Source organism: Littorina saxatilis, linkage group LG11 (genome assembly GCF_037325665.1).
Source record: "Littorina saxatilis isolate snail1 linkage group LG11, US_GU_Lsax_2.0, whole genome shotgun sequence".
In the NCBI taxonomy this organism is placed as follows: domain Eukaryota; kingdom Metazoa; phylum Mollusca; class Gastropoda; order Littorinimorpha; family Littorinidae; genus Littorina; species Littorina saxatilis.
The window spans coordinates 11,621,070-11,633,022 of NC_090255.1; the positions used below are offsets into that span (position 1 = coordinate 11,621,070).

At 39.5% G+C, this 11,953-nt stretch overlaps 1 long non-coding RNA gene across 1 annotated transcript; it reads left to right on the forward strand.

Annotated features, from left to right (window-relative positions):
* The first annotated feature begins 2,158 nt into the window (after positions 1-2,158).
* On the forward strand, positions 2,159-8,304 carry LOC138980742 (uncharacterized). The gene is made up of 4 exons (XR_011460431.1): positions 2,159-2,400; positions 5,949-6,089; positions 7,300-7,483; positions 8,095-8,304. It is a non-coding gene; the product is annotated as an uncharacterized lncRNA (long non-coding RNA).
* Positions 8,305-11,953: the final 3,649 nt, after the last annotated feature.

Sequence of the window (11,953 nt, forward strand, 5' to 3'; positions counted from 1 at the left end):
ACCCGGTATATATTGCAATGAGTGACGGTGTACATTATTTACAGTCGTCCTATGTAATTCGTTCCTTCGACACGGGCGCCAGACACATTCAACTTGCTCCTAACATGAATGTATGCATGAATGAATGAATGAATGACTAAATAAATGAATGAATGAATATATGAATGAATGAATGAATGAATGGATGAGGGTATGTTATTCAGTCATTCCTACATTGAGTGTATGTTTGTTTGTTTGCTAGTTTGTTTGTTTCTTTGTTTATTTATTCGTTCGTTTGTTTGTTATTATTTACACTATCCACCACTACTAAAATAAAGCAAATATCAAATCGCTCTGGTGCCTGCGATTCCAGCATGTAATATTGGCGACCTGTTTTGAATGAAGCCATTAACACGTACAAAGCCAAACACCTTATCTCCCATATCCGCAGTTGACATGTGGAAGCCATTGCATGAAGCACACACAAAGGGAAAACACTGAGGGGGCAAATGCACGCCCAAATCAGCACCCCACCCCACTCTGGCTCTTGGATAATCAAGATATGTTCGTTTGTTGCGGTTGAAATCTAACCACAAATAGATTATAAAAAACCTAACAGAAACATAAGCAAAACTAAATGGGTGGCCGAGTGGTAACGCACTTGCGCTCGGAAGCGAGAGGTTGGGAGTTCGACCCTGGGTCAGGGCGTTAGCAATTTTCTCTCCCCTTTTCTAACCTAGGTGGTGGGTTCAAGTGCTAGTCTTTCGGATGAGACGAAAAACCGAGGTCCCTTCGTGTACACTACATTTGGTGTGCACGTTAAAGATCCCACGATTGACAAAAGGGTCTTTCCTGGCAAAACTGTACAGGCATAGATAAAAATGTCCATCAAATACCCGTGTGACTTGGAATAAAGGCCGTGAAAGGTGAATGCTCGCCCTATTAGGCTTGAGGTTTGCTGGTCGATGTGAATGCGTGATATATTGTGTAAAAAAAATTCCATCGCACACAGCATTAATAGGTAACATGCGCCTTGAGTCTCCTTGTGTGGGGAAATATGTGCGCGATATAAATTCTCGTAAATAAAAAATAAATACAAAATAAATAAGAAAAACAAACAACCACACAAACACTCGCGCGCGCGCACGAACGCACGAATACACACACACACACACACATACACACACACACACACACGCACACACACACACACACACACACACACCCACACACGCACACACACGCACACACACACATACACACACATAAACACACACACACACATAACACACACACACACACCCTCACACACACGCACACGCACACACACACATACACACGCACACACATACACACACACACACACACACAACACACACACACACACACACACACACACCCACACATATAACCACTTTCCTGGTCTCGGTTTCCAATCTATGTTTGCTAACCTTCTATTATTAGTTATCTACTGCGCATGTCTATTCCATTATTTTCATTTAACATATTATGTCTTAAGATAACGTCATGCGTCCTTCTGCACTACGCACGTCGACTACGTTTTTGGTCTTCTTTATCAAATGGTCCAATAAGTATAGTGTCTGTCATACAAGAACCAAAGGGGTGGAATATGAAAAAACACGCAAACAACATGCACCTGTCAAAAGCAGTTGTAATTCAACACCTGTCTCACACAAACTCTCAGTGACACCATTGCTCTTTTCTTTCTCAAAGGGAGATCAACAAGAATTACTTCAAGCCCCATCAAGAATGATCTCCCTTTTCTTTTCAAACTTTTCGATCGCTGCTCAGTGGAGTCGGATTGCTTGACTGCGCGTCTTCTTAACTAACGCACACGATTGAAAGACTAATCCGTATATTCTCTCGATTCCCCATTGAGCGTTCGATATCATTTACCCTTCCCTTTCTTTCGCTAATGTCGCGGCGGATTTTCTATAGAATGGGACACTGCGGTTTCTTCGGCCAATGCCGCGGTAGATTTCATATAGACTGGAGGAGTCCCTGCCGATTGTGAGGAGCGGGTTATTGTGTTTGAACAGGGCGGCGTCAAAGAGACACGCCGTTAATTGATGAGTTTGCCGCAATGGCTTTGGAGTCCCGCTGCGAACGATAAACAACTCCACTTCTGCTTTTAACATGACGTCGTGTATGTAGGTAGATCAATGCGTGTCAAAGGGCTAACTTCGAACAGAGATAAAATATGTGACAACACCCAATCAAGCGGTAGTTTCACCAGACACTATATCAACCCGGAGAAGTTTGAAGACGGATTGGGAATCTTGTTTTCGTTGGTGCGATATTTGCCGATATGTTCTGATTGGGTTTAAGTTGTCTGCGGTAAGAAGCGTTTTCAGTGCAGCTGGATAGGTACAGGGTGAACATCTACGTGTGAGAGAAAAGGTAAATAATTGTATTGTCTGTTTCAAACAGTATGAAATAGGTATTATTAAAGCAAAAGAGACGGAACAATACGGGAAGCAACTTAATACATTAAAAAAAAGAAGTAAAAAACGCTTAACAAATAGAAAATAACAAGTCAAAAGAACAAAAACAAAAATAAGCGTGCAAAATGTAATGTAACAAAAAAACGAACAAACAATAATCACAGCTAATTCTAACTTAGAAAAGGCAATATAGATTAATCATGCGAATTGTGTTAAAGATACCAATATTTGAACAGAAAAAGACAAGGTATGCATTTAAACTGTGATAATTAGTTTTCAACTGACTGAAAAGAAAACAGAAGCATAGTTTCAAAAGGTAACTTAATGTTAGCTTAGCTTAGACAACTTGGGTTTACATTTTCGACACACAAAAGTCAATCCCATCCTTGATGAGCTTACAGTTGTGTGTTCCCTATACCAAATCACGCTCTGTTACTTTTCAAGAGAAAAACAGAACCCCCCGCGGGTTAGGGGGAAGAATTTACCCGATGCTCCCCAGCATGTTGTAAGAGGCGACTAACGGATTCTGTTTCTCCTTTTACCCTTGTTAAGTGTTTCTTGTATAGAATATAGTCAATGTTTGTAAAGATTTTAGTCAAGCAGTATGTAAGAAATGTTAAGTCCTTTGTACTGGAAACTTGCATTCTCCCAGTAAGGTAATATATTGTACTACGTTGCAAGCCCCTGGAGCAATTCTTTGATTAGTGCTTTTGTGAACAAGAAACAATTAACAAGTGGCTCTATCTCATCTCCCCCCCCCTTTCCCCGTCGCGATACAACCTTCGTGGTTGAAAACGACGTTCAACACCAAATAAAGAAAAGAAAAACAGATGAAAAGAAGACATACAGAATTAACGCTTAGAGCCACAGGGATGTCTGTTAACATACGAGGTACGAGTGTAATAACCAGTTAAAACTTGTCAGACACTAACGATTCTGTTCACAAAAGCGCTCGCGTTACGACAAACCTCACAAAAAACACACAAGACAATAACACTGCCACGCACTTGAATTCTGATTCGATTCATAAAGAATGATTTGTTTTCTTCTGATACGAACATACAAAAGTCAGTCGCATGTTAGGTCCACTAAATATACATTAGAAATAAGAAAGATAATCTGTCTTATTCTAAGCAGATGATGTGCTTGAATTTTCTTTTCCATTTACGATTGCATACCAGTTAAAGCGTTCGTTTGTCGACTTACTGATAATACGAGTGTAACTCTCATGGAGGCTCTAACACATACTGCTGATGTTGTACTGAGCGGCTAACTGGTTCAGCCAAGTTATATTATGTGAGATGATTCAGCTGTCATGTTTGGTTTAAACAATGTTTTATTAAATCAAACATGATACAAAAATACAACGATAAACAATAGGGACACGAACTCAAGCAAACGCTTATATTACGTGCCCTACGTAGTAGGAAAATAACGCAAATATGATGTCGGACAAGCATGACTTATCAATTGTTGAACTATCTACAAGAAGAGCATAGTTAAAGTAAATCAGAAAGAATAAGAAAAAGCTAGCAGGAGGAAGAGGGGGGAGGGTGTCATGTTTCGACTTTACTTTTTGTTTTGTATCAAAATCACAGTTATTTGTTGCTGCAAGGAATGTTTGTGAAGTTAGGTTTGTAAACTTTTTGGTTTTGTTTGATGGATAATTATTTGTTTTAATGTTGCCTGTCTATCCGTATGTGTGTCTTCTAGTCACTCTGTTTATCCGTCTTGAATTGATGTCCTAACTTGGCAATGTACCTTTTCAGATATTCTTTGCTTTGTTCTGAGTTATTCTTTTTTTCACCGGCACGGTTGGCCTAGTGGTAAGGCGTCCGCTCCGTGATCGGGAGGTCGTGGGTTCGAACCCCGGCCGGGTCATACCTAAGACTTTAAAATTGGCAATCTAGTGGCTGCTCCGCCTGGCGTCTGGCATTATGGGGTTAGTGCTAGGACTGGTTGGTCCGGTGTCAGAATAATGTGACTGGGTGAGACACGAAGCCTGTGCTGTGACTTCTGTCTTGTGTGTGGCGCACGTTAAATGTCAAAGCAGCACCGCCCTGATATCACCCTTCGTGGTCGGCTGGGCGTTAAGCAAACAAACAAACAAACAAAAAATTCTTTTTGTCGTGCTTTCTCTTCTTGTTTGCTTGAGTATTCGACTATTTTTCTTCTCTTTGTTAATCAATTTAAGGCCTGTTTTTCTGCCTTTGTTTGTGTTTGTCTCACCATATTGTTGTTTCTGTATTGTACTTTCCATTCCGTTTATATCTGTTCCGCTGTTTTGTTGTGTTCAATGTCGCTTTGTTGAAATCTCCTGTGTTTTGATTTGTTCTGTTCAGTTCTGTTCTGTTCTGTTCTAAACTGTTCTGTTCTGTTCTGTTCTGTTCTGTTCTGTTCTGTTCTGTTCTGTTTTGTTCTGTTCTGTTTTGTTCTGTTCTATACTATTCTGTTCTGTTCTGTTTTGTTCTGTTCTGTTTTGTTCTGTTCTGTTTTGTTCTGTTCTGTTTTGTTCTGTTTTGTTCTGTTCTGTTCTATACTATTCTGTTCTGTTCTGATCTGTTTTGTTCTGTTCTGTTCTATACTATTCTGTTCTGTTCTGTTCTGTTCTGTTCTGTTCTGTACTGTTCTGTTCTGTTCTATACTATTCTGTTCTGTTCTGTTCTTTTCTGTTCTGTTCTGTTCTAAACTGTTCTGTTCTGTTCTGTTCTATACTGTTCTGTTCTGTTCTGTTCTTTTCTGTTCTGTTCTGTTCTAAACTGTTCTGTTCTGTGCTGTTCTATACTATTATGTTCTGATCTGTTTTGTTCTGTTCTGTTCTATACTATTCTGTTCTGTTCTATACTATTCTGTTCTGGTCTGTTCTGTTCTGTTCTGTTCTGTTCTGTTCTAAACTGTTCTGTTCTGTTCTGTTCTGTTCTAAACTGTTCTGTTCTGTTCTGTTTTGTTCTGTTCTGTTCTGTTCTGTTCTGTTCTGTTCTGTTCTAAACTGTTCTGTTCTGTTCTATACTATTCTGTTCTGTTCTGTTCTGTTCTGTTCTGTTCTGTTCTAAACTGTTCTGTTCTGTTCTATACTATTCTGTTCTGGTCTGTTCTGTTCTGTTCTGTTCTGTTCTAAACTGTTCTGTTCTGTTCTGTTTTGTTCTGTTCTGTTCTGTTCTGTTCTGTTCTGTTCTGTACTGTTCTGTACTGTTCTGTTCTGTTCTGTACTGTACTAGACTGCACTGTATTGTTTTGAATTTAACTGTTCATTTCGCGTCTCTTCTGTTCTCTGCTGATATATTTGTGTTCTGTTGGTTAGGCTGTTCTGTTTAATTGTGTTCAATTCTGAGCTGTTCCTCCGGTATTTTATAATGTGCTGTTCCGTTCGGTTCCTTTGTGTTCTGTTCACTTCCATGCCGTTCGGCTCTGTTTCCTTGTTATCTGCAGTTCTGTGCTTTCCCATTATCTTCTCTTTTTGTTTTTGTTTTGTAACTTTTGAACACATTATCATTTGATGTGCAGCGAGACCAGCCACAAAAAATCTTCTCATATGGTAACTCTTCAATGGCGAGATGGATACGACTGTTTCCTTCGACTACAACAAGTTTCTTGCTGTCGCTACTTCTGTGTGGCTGTATGATTCAAAACGTCTACGCCGCAGTCGTGAGTTCAGTCTTACTAACGAACTAGGGGGTCCTTAACGTCATAACAGGAAATGTCCCTTTAAGGGACATGGAGGATAACGGGGTGGGTAAGAGTGATGATGATAAACGTTTGTTAAGAATTTTCAGATCTTTTACTACGCAATATATATTTGTGTTGGTTTTCAGTCTTACGTGTTCTTCCGTATGATTTATAGGAAGAGTTCAGACAATTTGGATTTTATTAACACTTTTTCGCTAATCTAGTGATTTTTGCATACTTTCATTTATTTGACATTTCTGCCATTTTTCCTCTCTTTGTTTGTATCCAATCAATCGTTTATTTATTCATTATTGTATCTCTTTATTTACTTTATTGGTCACTGACTGACTGACTGACTGACTGTCACACTCACACACTCAAACACCTACGCAATAACTTTTTCTTCCATCCTCCCTCCCTCCCTTCTTCCTTTAATTCTTTCTTCCTTCCTCCATCCCTTCATAATACTCACTCATTCATTCACTTCCCCAATTCTCTCCAGTTGGACTTCAGCAATAATAATAATAATAATATGAGAGATTTATAGAGCGCTTTACATTCTCTAAGCGCTTTACAATGGCAAACATACATACACATACAAAGCAAAGCCAAAAAGCATGTGCAGAAGCATTCAGCACACAAGTGAACAACGAAACACTACATCAATACAAGCTGCAAGCATACTAACACAGGCAAAACATTCAAACATTCAAACACCTGATTCAAAAATGCACCATGTTGAAATAAAATTAATCAAAATACTGTGAGAAGAAGTGTGTTTTAAGGTTTGATTTGAAGGAACATAATGTTTGGCAGTGTCGGATAGAGTAAGGGAGAGAGTTCCACGCAACGGCAGCAGAGTGGGAGAAGGCTCTCTGGCCGTGCTGTTTGCGACTAAAAGAAGATAGACGGAATATTCTAGTGTCTACAGAGGAGCGGAGGGATCTTGAGGGTGTATAGAGTGTGAACAGGTCAGCCAGGTAGGATGGGGCTGAGCCAGATATTATTTTGTAGCAGATACAGCAGCACTTATATTGGATTCTCAGCTCTACAATGCCCCCAAAATGGAAGGAATATTATGATGTTGTGCTTTCATTCATTTTATCATTCCTAACTTCCTTCCTTCTTTTATTCTTTTTAAAAAATTTAATTCCTTCATTCATGTATTCGCTTCCCTCGTTCTCTTCAGCCCGTGTTCGACAATGCGCCCTATGTGGAAAGACTATACGCGCTGGAAGACACGACCCGAACTCTCGTTGTGTTCAATTGCACTGACCCTGATAATAACGCTACCAAGGTCGACCAGATTTCTGTTAACCCGACTTCCCCCTGTGCAAGTTGTTTCGCCGTTGTTCCTGTTACCGTGTCTGGAGGTAAGTACTGTGCGTGTGTGTATGTGTGTGTGTGTGTGTGTGTGTGTGTGTGTGTGTGTGTGTGTGTGTGTGTGTGTGTGTGTGAACACACACACTCACTCACTCACGCACTCACTCACTCACTCACTCACTCACTCATTCACTCACTCACACACTCACACACACTCACACACTCACTCACACACCCACTTACTTACTCACTCACTCACACAGTCACTCACACAGTCACTCACTCACACACTCACTCTATCACTCACTCTATCACTCACTCACTCACTCATATACTCACTCACTCATATACTCACTCACTCACTCCCCCACTCACTCACTTGATCATCGCTCACCCACTCACTCACTCACTCACTCACTCACTCACACACACACACACACACTTACACTCACTCACTCACCCACTCACTTACACACTCACTCACTCACACTCACTCACTCGATCACTCGCTCTCTCCCTTACTCACTCACTCACTCACACACTCACTAACACACTCACACACTCGTTCATCCACGTGTTTACTCATTCACACAGTTACACAAAATAATAATACACACACCGATTTTTGTGTATCATTTATTTCTTTTTTTCTGTTCTACAGTTAAAGAGTATCATCTCATGTTTTACCCGAAAGGAACACTGGACTACAAAACAGCACAAAAATATAACGTCACTGTCGAATGCACAACAACTGCAAACGAAAAATCACGTCAGTTTGTTGACATCATCCTCATACCCAACACCCCCCCTCGCTTTGACCCGAGCCAACTGGGTAAGTGACAGTCATGTAGAACCAGAGGATTTATCTATTTATTCATAAAATTTAGTCAAGTTTTGACTAAATGTTTAAACATAGAGGGGGAATCGAGACGAGGGTCGTGGTGTATGTGTGTGTGTGTGTGTGTGTGTGTGTGTGTGTGTGTGTGTGTGTCTGTCTGTGTGTGTGTGTGTGTAGAGCGATTCAGACTAAACTACTGGACCGATCTTTATGAAATTTGACATGAGAGTCGCTGGGAATGATATACCCGGACGTTTTTTTCTTTTTTTCGATAAATACCTTTGATGACGTCATATCCGGATTTTTGTAAAAGTTGAGGCAGCACTGTCACACCCTCATTTTTCAATCAAATTGATTGAAATTTTGGCCAAGCAATCTTCGACGAAGGCCGGACTTCGGTATTGCATCTCAGCTTGGCGGCTTAAAAATTAATTAATGACTTTGGTCATTAAAATCTGAAAATTGTAATTAAAATTAATTTTTTTATAAAACGATCCAAAATTACTTTTATTTTATTGTTCTTCATGTTCTGATTCCAAAAACATATAAATATGTTATATTCGGATTAAAAACAAGCTCTGAACAATAAAAATATAAAAATTATGATTAAAATTAAATTTCTGAAATCGTTTTAAAAACAATTTCATCTTATTCCTTGTTGGTTCCTGAATCCAAAAACATATAGATATGATATGTTTGGATTGAAAACACGCTCAGAAAGTTAAAACGAAGAGAGGTACAGTAAAGCGTGCTATGCAGCACAGCGCAACCGCTACCGCGCTGAACAGGCTCGTCACTTTCACTGCCTTTTGCACTAGCGGCGGACTACGGTCATTGTGAAAAAATGCAGTGCGTTCAGTTTCATTATGTGAGTTCCACAGCTTGACTAAATGTAGTAATTTCACCTTACGCGATTTGTTATTATGTTTTAATGGTCAACCACGATATTGTGAAGATTCCTGACTGTCTATCACGAAAGTTTGCAACAATGGCGAACAGAGCACAGGCGCACCAAAAATATATCAGGAAAACCACGGTCATAGCAAGCAAAGTATTGATCGTTTTAAAAATCGGTCAAAATGCAACGATAATTTAATTAATAAACTGTTAGTGTTTTTATGTTGAGTGCATAAAAGGGCTTGTCCTTAGAATAACGTCAATGGAAATGTCCGTAGCGAGTCATCCGAAGATTTCTTGGATGGTGAAGGGAGTGAACTGGTAAGAGTGAAAGAAATCCAAGACGTTTTTTTTTATCATCGCTTTCACACTCAAAAAACAAGAATTGTAGGTTATTGGAACGTGTAATTATACGTTTCACTCTGTCTTGTTTGTTCGTTCATGGGCTGAAACTCCCACGGCTTTTACGTGTATGACCGTTTTTACCCCGCCATTTAGGCAGCCATACGCCGGTTTCGGAGGAAGCATGCTGGGTATTTTCGTGTTTCTATAACCCACCGAACTCTGACATGGATTACAGGATCTTTTTCGTGCGCACTTGGTCTTGTGCTTGCGTGTACACACGGGGGTGTTCGGACACCGAGGAGAGTCTGCACACAAAGTTGACTCTGAGAAATAAATCTCTTGCCGAACGTGGGGACGAACTCACGCTGACAGCGGCCAACTGGATACAAATCCAGCGCGCTACCGACTGAGCTACATCCCCGCCCTTCGCTCTGTCTGTCTGAGCTTCTGTTCGTTCTCAAATGTTTGGTGTTAGCAAATAAGTTGCACCTTTCCATGTAGTTCAGAAGATGCTTATGGATGTGCTTCTCTAAAGGCTTTGGTAAAATAGGAAGCAATGAAACTGGCCTGAAGTTATTAGGGCCGGCTGAGATGGCCTTTAATAGGCAGTTTGGAAATAGGGGAAACACGATCGTAGCAAAAACAAGTCGCGTAAGGCGAAAATACAATATTTAGTCAAGTAGCTGTCGAACTCACAGAATGAAACTGAACGCAATGCCATTTTTCAGCAAGACCGTATACTCGTAGCATCGTCAGTCCACCGCTCATGGCAAAGGCAGTGAAATTGACAAGAAGAGCGGGGTAGTAGTTGCGCTAAGAAGGATAGCACGCTTTTCTGTACCTCTCTTTGTTTTAACTTTCTGAGCGTGTTTTTAATCCAAACATATCATATCTATATGTTTTTGGAATCAGGAACCGACAAGGAATAAGATGAAAGTGTTTTTAAATTGATTTGGAAAATTTAATTTTGATAATAATTTTTATATATTTAATTTTCAGAGCTTGTTTTTAATCCAAATATAACATATTTATATGTTTTTGGAATCAGAAAATGATGGAGAATAAGATGAACGTAAAGTTGGATCGTTTTATAAATTTTTATTTTTTTTTACAATTTTCAGATTTTTAATGACCAAAGTCATTAATTAATTTTTAAGCCACCAAGCTGAAATGCAATACCGAAGTCCGGGCTTCGTCGAAGATTACTTGACCAAAATTTCAACCAATTTGGTTGAAAAATGAGGGCGTGACAGTGCCGCCTCAACTTTCACGAAAAGCCGGATATGACGTCATCAAAGACATTTATCAAAAAAATGAAAAAAACGTTCGGGGATTTCATACCCAGGAACTCTCATGTCAAATTTCATAAAGATCGGTCCAGTAGTTTAGTCTGAATCGCTCTACACACACACACACACAGACAGACAGACAGACAGACACACGCACATACACCACGACCCTCGTTTCGATTCCCCCTCGATGTTAAAATATTTAGTCAAAACTTGACTAAATATAACAAGTCGCGTAAGGCGAAAATACAATATTTAGTCAAGTAGCTGTCGAACTCACAGAATGAAACTGAACGCAATGCCATTTTGTCAGCAAGACCGTATACTCGTAGCATCGTCAGTACACCGCTCATGGCAAAGGCAGTGAAATTGACAAGAAGAGCGGGTTAGTAGTTGCGCTAAGAAGGATAGCACGCTTTTCTGTACCTCTCTTTGTTTTAACTTTCTGAGCGTGTTTTTAATCCAAACATATCATATCTATATGTTTTTGGAATCAGGAACCGACAAGGAATAAGATGAAAGTGTTTTTAAATTGATTTGGACAATTTAATTTTGATAATAATTTTTATATATTTAATTTTCAGAGCTTGTTTTTAATCCGAATATAACATATTTATATGTTTTTCGAATCAGAAAATGATGGATAATAAGATAAACGTAAATTTGGATCGTTTTATAAATTTTTATTTTTTTTTTACAATTTTCAGATATTTAATGACCAAAGTCATTAATTAATTTTTAAGCCACCAAGCTGAAATGCAATACCGAAGTCCGGGCTTCGTCGAAGATTACTTGACCAAAATTTCAACCAATTTGGTTGAAAAATGAGGGCGTGACAGTGCCGCCTCAACTTTCACGAAAAGCCGGATATGACGTCATCAAAGACATTTATCAAAAAAATGAAAAAAACGTTCGGGGATTTCATACCCAGAAACTCCCATGTCAAATTTCAGAAAGATCGGTCCAGTAGTTTAGTCTGAATCGCTCTACACACATACACACACACACACACAGACACACACACACACACACACACACACACACACACACACACACACACACACACACACACGCACATACACCACGACCCTCGTTTCGATTCCCCCGATGTTAAAATATTTAGTCAAAACTTGACTAAATATAAAAATCAA